Source organism: Triticum urartu, chromosome 4 (genome assembly GCF_003073215.2).
Source record: "Triticum urartu cultivar G1812 chromosome 4, Tu2.1, whole genome shotgun sequence".
Classification (NCBI taxonomy): Eukaryota; Viridiplantae; Streptophyta; class Magnoliopsida; order Poales; family Poaceae; genus Triticum; species Triticum urartu.
The window spans coordinates 894032-903673 of NC_053025.1; the positions used below are offsets into that span (position 1 = coordinate 894032).

At 53.4% G+C, this 9642-nt stretch overlaps 1 pseudogene; it reads left to right on the forward strand.

Annotated features, from left to right (window-relative positions):
• The first annotated feature begins 6010 nt into the window (after positions 1-6010).
• LOC125550096 lies at positions 6011-9177 on the forward strand (annotated as a pseudogene).
• The last annotated feature ends 465 nt before the right edge of the window (positions 9178-9642 follow it).

A 9642-nucleotide genomic window follows, 5' to 3' on the forward strand; every position in this document is an offset into this window, starting at 1 on the left:
GTAAGGAGCAAGAGACAAAGGACTGCAAAGTCTTTTGGTGATGATTTCCTCGTGTACCTCGTGGATGATGACACTCCCAGTTCCATTTCAGAAGCGTATGCATCTCCTGATGCTGATTACTGGAAGGATGCGGTCCGTAGAGAGATGGATTCCATCTTGTCTAACGGGACATGGAAATCACTGATCGTCCTTATGATTGTCAACCATTGGGATGTTAGTGGGTGTTCAAGAAGAAGCTTAGGCCCGATGGTACTGTTGAGAAGTATAAGGCTAGGCTTGTGGCCAAGGGTTATACCCAGTAAGAAGAAGAGGATTTCTTTGACACTTATTCACCTGTGGTTAGACTGACAACCATTCGAGTGTTACTCGCTTTGGCTGCCTCACATGGTCTTCTCGTCCACTAGATGAACGTTAAGACGGCTTTCCTTAACGGAGAGTTAGACAAGGAAATTTACATGCAACAGCCAGATGGCTTTGTAATAAATGGTCAGGAAATAAAGGTGTGCAAGCTAGTGAAATCTTTGTATGGCCTGAAACAAGCGCCTAAGAAATGGCATGAGAAGTTCAACACTACTCTGACATCTGCTGGCTTTGTTGTGAATGAAGCTGACAAATGTGTATACTATCGCTATGGTGGGGGCGAAGGAGTTATAATGTGTCTGTATGTCGATGACACACTGATATTTGGGACCCACCTCAAAGTCATTGAGGAGGTCAAGGCTTTTCTATCTCATAACTTTAAGATAAAAGACCTCGGCGTGGCTGATGTTATCTTGAACATCAAGCTACTGAGAAATTCTGAGGGTGAAATTACACTTTTGCAATCCCACTATGTTGAGAAGATTTTGAGCTGGTTTGGATATTCGGACTACAAACCTTCTGCAACACAAATGATCCTAGCGTGCGGATTCGAAAGTTCAAAGGCACGACTATAGATCAATTGAGATATTCTCAGGTGGTTGGTTCACTGATGTACCTAGCATGTGCTACTCGTCCTGACATCTCATTTGCTGTGTGCAAACTGAGCCGGTTTGTTTCCAATCCGGGAGATGTGCATTGGCATGCAGTTGAGCAAGTGATGCGTTACTTGCAAGGTACTGCGAACTATGGAATTCACTATTCTGGGTACCCGAAGGTACTTGAGGGGTATAGTGATTCGAATTGGATATCTGATGCTGATGAGATGAAAACCACAAATGGACATGTCTTCACACTTAGTGGTGGTGCTATTTCCTGGAAGTCTTGCAAGCAGACGATCTTAACCAGATCGACTATGGAAGCATACCTCACAACATTAGACACATCATGCGTTGAAGCAGAATGGCTTCGAGAGTTTTTGATGGATTTGCATGTGGTACATAAACCAGTGCCGACTGTCCTTATGAACTATGACAATCAAACGGTGATTGCCAAGGCTAAGAGTATCCTTAATTAACCCACTCCGTTGGAGATGCGCAATACTCTCAATTCTGTAAGGCATTAATGTGTTCCAAAGCTTATGTAAGCAAGATGCTAACCTACACAGTATTCTATGGAGGAACACACGTATGTGAGCCCGACTGCTGGTCACGGTCTATGAGATTGGGTAATCTCTAGTAAGCTCATGAGAAGGTACGGAGTATGACTAATAAGCTCCACCCATGGGGTTTAGCCTTCGGATGCCACGTATCAGCTGACAATAGGCGAAACTTCTGCATGCCAAACTGAAAATTCAAGGCACAGTCCATTGTTCAGTTGTGAAGAAGTCTAATTCTGTTGCTCTAGGTGGAAGTTAAACTTAACAGTCTCCACTGAAATTTCTGATATATCAAACATTGTTTGGAACCGTTGGCAAACTTATGTGCCTCGAGATCTGGTTGGGGATTGTTGGATTATGCATGGGCTTAGGCCCATATAAGACACTAATCCCTAGTTAATCTTGAGGCCCATGTATGAGATGTCAGGTCGTGAGAAGTTTAGTCCCTAGTTGAGGAGAGTTGAGATCACTTTATAAGGGTTGCTCTACCACTTGCAATTGGGAGCTTGGGAAGAGGAGTGGTACACGCGTGCTCCCCTCCTTCGTCGCTCGCCTCGCCATGCCTCGCCTCGTCATGAAGCACGTGCGCCGCGGGTTGTGGGAATGAGCCGAGCCCCGGGATTCGTCGACTCCCTTGCTGGGAGTGCGACCCTTCTCTGACTCCCTTGCCGGGAGTGCGTCGACTCGGTCGTGGGCCTCCACCCAGGCCCACGACTTCCTACCGATGGCCTATATAAGAAGGCTCTGCCCAGTGAAGTGACCTAGTTCGGTTCACTCACTCCCTCTCGCATAACCTAGCCGTCATCTATAGTTCCTCACTCTGCGCTATCTCCGGCGACCCCCTCCCGACGACCGCGTGCACGGTTGGTCAGGAGAGCAGGTGCCTCTGGAACCCTGTCTCCGAGATCCTGCCCGGGGGAACGACAATAAGGTTTTTGCGGAGCGTCTCGACGCGACTGCTCCCGATCCGTCCCCAACTCCGTCCGCCTCTGCTTCCACTACTTCCCCTGCATCGACACCATGGCCGACGCCGCCGCCGCTAAGAAGAAGGCCACGGACGACGCCAAGGCTGCTGTTGCCGCCGCCGCGTTGGCCTAGCCAACCGGAGGGTATGATCTGTTCATCCCTCGTTTACTCATACTTGTGCTAGCCGTATATGTGCTGCTCATAGATGGTTCACTTCTATGTTATGTACGTGTTAGTATGCTTAGGTATCGCTATGAGATGCATATCATTTATGCCATGCTTTAAGTGCTAATATTTCCAACATTTTCTTGGAAGGGCCCTCATGGAGGTGTGCTACTCCCTATCCCCACAGTTCGACTTCAGTGGAAAACCTCTGATACACTGGATCGGATGATGAAGGCATCTTCACGTCTTTCTCTTTCTTGGGGTCATTGTCTCGAAGCCGGCTACGACTGGGAGACTGATGACTGGCGGTGGCTTGTCCCCCTGGTTTGCTGAGGCGGCCATTTTGGGGGCGCTGATTTCTATTTGGCACCGATGATGGCATCGAGTGGAGTTTGGATCACAGATCGGGATTCGGTAGTTAGTTCTTACCGGCGTGCTCGAGGAGCTCTTCCGTGGGTTGATTGTTAGTGTGAATTCGGAGCTGTGGTGGAATGTGTCCAGATGGTGACGATGACCGGCAGTGTGGCCATATATTGCCATGTGCTCTACGGTGAAGTCAGAGTCGCTTGTTTGGAGGCAACTGATAATGACGATGACAACTGCAGATTTGAATGAAAATTGTGGCTTTGGAAACTGTCCAACTTAGAAGAGTTGAAGAAGTTTCAGTCGCCTTCTTGATTAAAGATTGATCCCATAAACAAAGTAGCCACGTTCTTGATTAAAGATTGATTCCATAAACGAATACAACATGTTTCATGCCCACAAAGTCGAAGACGACATGTGGCTGTTGTGATGATAACTTGAACTTTGTATGTATCCCCACAATAATAAAACTCTATATGGTTGCATTGGTAACTTTGAAATAAGACATATGCAGTGAATGTGTAGTTTGTGAATGTTGAATGTTGTCGTATATGTATTTTGCTTCCGATTGCTTCAAAAAGGAATGGCTAACATTTCCTGCGGCTAGCCAATCACAGATGCTTCTTAATCCTTGCAGTCTACTAATTAGAGCATCTTTAGCCGCGCCCCCAACAGGCCTCCTTAGGCGTTTTTTGGCACTGGCGGCCGAAAATCGGCCCAGTTGCGCCTCAGGAGCTCGTTTTTCGTTGTTTGGGTCGAAACTGGCGCCGGCGGACCCAGGCCGAACCCGACGTGCTGGGGGGCGTCGGGGAACGCGTTTTTGGCGCGAACGGGGATGGGCCCTCCGAGTCAGCGAGACGCCGCTTCGTCGTCCTCATCGCTTCGGTTCCCGCGAGAATCAATGCCAAGGCTGCCGCGCTGGTCAGCCTCCATTGATGCCTCACGGGCGGCACAGTGAAGGCGCCACCGACGCGTGTCCCGCCCGCTCCCGCCATGCGTCACCCGGCACGCAGCCTCTCGCCGCCCCACTGTGGCTATAAAAGTCGATCTCCCCGCCGGTGAACGCCACAGCTGCCACACCTCGCCTCGCATCGCCACACAAAGCAACACCCCCTCCTGCCGACGAGCAACGGCTGAGAGGTACCCAGGAGACGGCCCGGCGGCGAACGACTTCGACCGCCGCCATCTCCAAGAGCCGGAGGTGCGCCTCCTCTACGAGGCCGAGTATCCGGCGCCCCCGGACATGCGTGTGCTGGGGTCGTGAAAGTTGAGCGCCGGCGGGCCGAGATCACCCGCATCCGCTCGTCGCTAACGGAGACGCAGCGGAACGAGCCGAGGTACGCCGCCGACAGCCACACATTATGAACGATGTACTTCGAGCGCCGCCGCGAAGAACAGATCGCCTCCATCAACTGCATCATCCCCCGCGGACGCCTCAACGCCGATGGGCGGCGCGAGTGATGGGGCGTGCCCGGCCGCACCCTCGGGGCTGTCCTCGACCACATCGAGACCGGCAACACGCCGTGTCTCGAGTACCCGCCGCGACCGTCCTTCTCTCGCCGCCGTGGCAGCTCCTCGACACCGCGGCGAATTGAGCCAGGGACGTCCTCGTCGTCGGGCTCCGGCTCGCTCTCCTCTAGCTCGTCGGCGCTCCGCCCCGTCAAGCCGGAGCCGGAAGAGACGCCGCTTCGATGCCGCACCCGCAGCGGCCCCCTCGTCATCAACGAGGGTGCCCGCCCCTCCCCGCGCTCCCTCCGCCTGGTCCGGCTGAAGCCCGAGCCGGGGCTGCTCCCCGTGAAGCTGGAGCACGCGGACATGGTGACCCCCGACGATGAGGCCGCCCTCAAGTGGGCGAGGGAGGACTACGTCCGCGAGCAGGTGCCCTGCCAGCGCCGGGCATACGCGGAGCTCCAGGCCCGGCGCCGCGGACGCGAGGAGGGTGGCTTCATTGTCCTCGACAGCGACGAGGACGACGAGGCCGGGCCGTCCAACCCCCCACCGCACGTCGGCGACCCTGGCCAGGGGTGCAGTAGGGACGGCGGCGACTCCGGCGCGGCGCGCAACGACGATGGCGACAGCGACTACACCCGTTTCTACAGACTTCTCGGCATGTAGATGGCGGGCGGTGGCCGTAGCAGGGATATGCGTAGTTTGCATGTTTATCTGTTTTTTGTACAAATTTCAATGAAATATCGTCGAGTTTGTGCCAGATCGCTAAGTTTGTACAAATTTGTATGAAATATCGCTGAGTTCGCGTGATTTTGGCGGCGACCTGGGAGCGTCGACTGGGAACGCAGTCGCCCCCACGCGCAAAGTAAGCGCTTGTTTAGCCCCAGACGGCTCTTTTTCGGCATCCTGGGAGGCCGAACGGCTGAAGATGCTTTTAGGGTTAGTTCTGAGTTAAGAACCATCAATAATATGGTTGTCACAGATGGTCCAAGAAACGGCTATGATGAACCACTATTATGGGCATACCCTTGGATCCGACAGTTCGTTCAACCATATTCCCTCCAGATGTGTTTTTAAGTTGGGCACGTGTTTTTAGATCTTCTATTTGACCAAATAAACATGTCTAATATATCGCAAAATTTATATGGTTAGAAAATACATTTGACAAATGATCTAATGATAGTATATGTTTTGACAGTTTAATCATTTTTTCCTAGTCAAAATGAAGATCTACAAACCTGTGCCCGACTTATAAACCCATCCGAAGGGAGAATATGATGTTATTTATTAACCGTCAATGATTAGATATTGTGTAGCATTTGAAAATAAGTTAAAACATCCGGATTTACTCGAAAGTTGTTCAAATTCAAGACGAGGGTTGGTATTCCATTGAAAAAGAAACCCATCCGTCCAATCTGAACCATCGGCACTAATCGTTTCCAGGAAAAATTAGTCCGATGACTAGAATAGAAAACCGCAGCATGGGGCTGAGAAACCTGGCAGCTATATATATATATATATCGCAAGTTGCAGAAGTAGTAGCATAATGATTTTAACTATACAACCGAAAATGTTGTGTATAACTTAAAAAAGAAAATCTATGGAAATTGCAGTAACCTTACTACAAATACATGCATCATAAAATACGATGAGATGGTCATAAATATTCGAAAAAAATAATAAAATAATACGTAAGACGCACCTTTGCCCCTAAGCACCGCGACATGCATGACATTTTGCCCATCTGGTCCACAGTAGGACAAGTCCTTGTTCATAGAATGCAGTAAATCTGGAATAGCATCATGTCCTAGTGAGACGGCCAAGTACAAGGGCGAGGTACCATTGGCATGTGGAATGCAAGCCAATCCTGCGTCCTCTGTCATTAACTTATTAACCAGGTCCTCCATTGTTTTCTTGTCAGCCCAGCGGAGGGCTTCATGGAGGGTTGTCTCGCCTTGCTTGTTCTGCTGCCTCAGCATCTTCTTCACCCTCGCATCACCACCATCGGCTCTTGCGAGATCGATGAGACGGGATAGCATCTTCATCCCACCAGCTTTGGCAGCACAATGAAAGGGCGTATCGCCCTTGCTATTGCCTGCGTCTAGGAGGTGCTGGGCCTTGCTGTGAATCACTCTTGCGCATTCCAAGAAATTTTCACCGTCGTCGCTGGCCGCAACGACATGGAGGATTGAGTCCATCTCAAGGGTCTCCACCCTCTCAATGTCGACGACAACTGTAGGCACCAACACAACCGGCCTTGTGCTTGTGTTGTCGTTGCCCAGAATAGCACTTAGTCGCTTAGAATCGCCCTTCCGAGCTGCCATAAGCAGCTCAGGTTGGTGCTGCTGCACATCTAGCTTGCTCTCCTTGTGCGCCTCAGAAGGATGCATCTCACTCCCCCTATGTGTGTGTAGCACACCCGGCCAGAGGTATTCACGGTCACGGCAACCTCGGCTGGCTAGGAGCCGCAGCGGAAATGCGACCACGTACAGCCACCAGCAACCTCGGCTGACTGGCCGGCTAGGCCTCGTCCTCGTCCATGTTGGGAGACGCGGCCCAGGGTGGACTTGTCTGGGGGCGTAGTGCGGCCTGGAACTCGACACGGATGAGAGAAGATGAAGGAGGAGGCTTGCGTGAGGAAGAGAGGAGTTGCGTGGAGAGAAAGGGGATAGGAAGAGCAAAGTGATTTTCTGGGCGGACGGAGAAGAAATCTAGTAGTAGTAGGTCAGACTACAGACTACTCCTACAGAGGAGTGGAGTCGCATGATGTGGTCTAGTCCCTAGCTATCTCCACCAAATGCATTTTTCTAAGCATAGGATCCGGTGGTACATTCGGTCATCTACAGCAGCAGCCATCAGGCAAGGGTTGCATTGGTCAGCGGTGTGTAGCTGGCCGTGTGAAGGCACGGGCGATGGATGCACTGTGAAGCACGTCCTCTGACTCTGCTGCGTAAGAGTATAATACTAATAGGTGTAAAAGGACAGGCAGCCTTGCTGTACTCCTAGTAGATAAGAGCATCTCCAGCCGTTGAGCCCTCAGGAGGCATTTTTTCGCCGCTTGAGGGGCTGACCGCGAGATTTTTGACATGGGGATTTCGTTTCCACCCCCAAGCGAGGACGACACGCCTGCTGCTGCCGCCCCGCTCCTCCTGCTCGCGCTAGCCGTGCCGCTTTCGCTGCCGCCACCGTCGTCCTTGGCTCCGTCGTCCACGTCGTCCTCGCGGTCAGGGTCGGGCTCGGGCGGCGCGTCGTCCATGCGCACGCCCCCGGCGCGGCGCGTGGGGAGCGGGGCCGGCGGCATGGTGTGGCTGGTGCGGCACGCGCCCACGGGCCGCGCCTACGCGCTCAAGGTGCTCTACGGGCACCACGACGAGGTGGTGTAGCGACAGATCACGCGGGAGATCGCCATCCTGCGCACTGCGGATCACCCGCCCATCGTGTGCTGTCACGACATGTACGAGTAGGCCGGCGAGCTGCAGATCCTACTCGAGTACATGGACGGCCGCCGCATGGCGTCCGAGGCGTTCCTCAACGACGGCGACTACAACGGCTACGCCGGCGACATCTGGAGCTTCGGCAGCATCCTCGAGTTCTACCTGGGCCGCTTCTCGCTTGGGGAGAACCTTCGGAAGCAGGGCGACTGGGCCGCCCACATGTGCCCCATCTGCTCGCGCTGGCCGCGCCCGCGCTGTCGTCGAGCTTCCTGGCCGCGGCGGCCAGGCACTGGCGGCACCCCGGCGGAATGCAGGGAGGCGAATCCCGTAGGCGCGGCGGCGGAGGGGAGCTTGGCGAGGAGGGGTGACGCGCGGGCGCTCCTCCGAGGCCGCGACGGCGGCGACGACGAGGACAGAGAGGAGGAGGAGGAGGAGGAAGGAGGCCGCAGGGCAAGCGCGACGAGCAGACGGCAAGGCAAGGTGGACCTGGCACGGGGAGAGAGAAGCGGGCAGGGAAAGGAAAGGTGGGGGCGAGAAAGCGACGGGGAGAGAGAACGTGGGGGAAGATGCGGCTGCAAGTGGGCCACATGAGGCAAAAAAAGTGGCGTCGGCGTCCCCAGCTGCCTCCCGGGGGGCTGGGTTTGGGGTGGGATCGCCGGAGCTAATTTTAATGAAATCCGGCCAAAAACAAGCCTTTGGGGGTGTGAGTAGAGCGTTTTTCTATCGCCGGGGCTAAAAAAGTGGTTTTGGGAGTGTTTTTGGAGGGCCGACTGGAGATGCTCTAACTCCTGAAAAAAAATAGAATGAGAAAAAAAAATAGGGAGTTGAAGGAGGGCTGGACCAAATCCTCCTGAGTTTTATCTCCCATTTGAACGCTCACCGGACAAGAGAGATAAAACCCCTGACCCCCAACATTTGGCATTAGAGCTAGGTCATTGTACAAGGCGGAGGCACCTCCCAAACTGGATGAAACCAAGGAGGCGGCAATGGAGAAGGCAGCCTGCGATCGACACGGCTGGACTTTGAAGAGCGGATGATGAGGCACCGGATGTTTTCGCGCAGCGATTCACACACACTGGTCGTCAGGCTTCAATCCCTCAGTGACAATGCGACCGAACTTAACAATGGTACACAAATTCCTAGTTGCTGCACCTACTAGGTTCATGTAAATTGTCACTACCCTTGACACCTTGTCAGTAGAAGATCTGATAGGAAGGTATAAGGCATATGAGGAGCGACTGCGCTCGAGGGGTGGTGACCCATGGGAAGGGAAGTACTACCTGATGTTGTCTCGTTCACAATCGGAGTACCACCTTTTTTTTAGGGTAATCGGAGTACTATACTACTCTAGTAAGAAGAAAACAGGGGAGGCCTCAAGCAGTGTGGGACGGCTTCGGGTGCACCCACGAGAGCCCTTTTCCATGTTGCCCCCGAGCAAACAGGGGGCCGGACCCGCCTATCACCGGCCTTTGGCCCCGTGCCAGGCTGGTTCGGTGGCGACAGGCGGGTAGCGCGTGGTTTCGCTCGCGCCTGCATGCGCCCACTGTTTGCGCCCACTGTATCGGTGGCTACTTTGCGCGCTGTCCCAGGGATTGGCCAGCCGGACATACGTGTTGGTGTCTTCCCCGCCCGACTGGTTGGTTCGATCGCGACAGGTGGGTCATGCGTCATGCCCTTTTGTGTCGGCTACAGCCCCGTGGTTGATAACACCTCGATACTAATGTGATCATTAGTCCCAATTCATGGCAA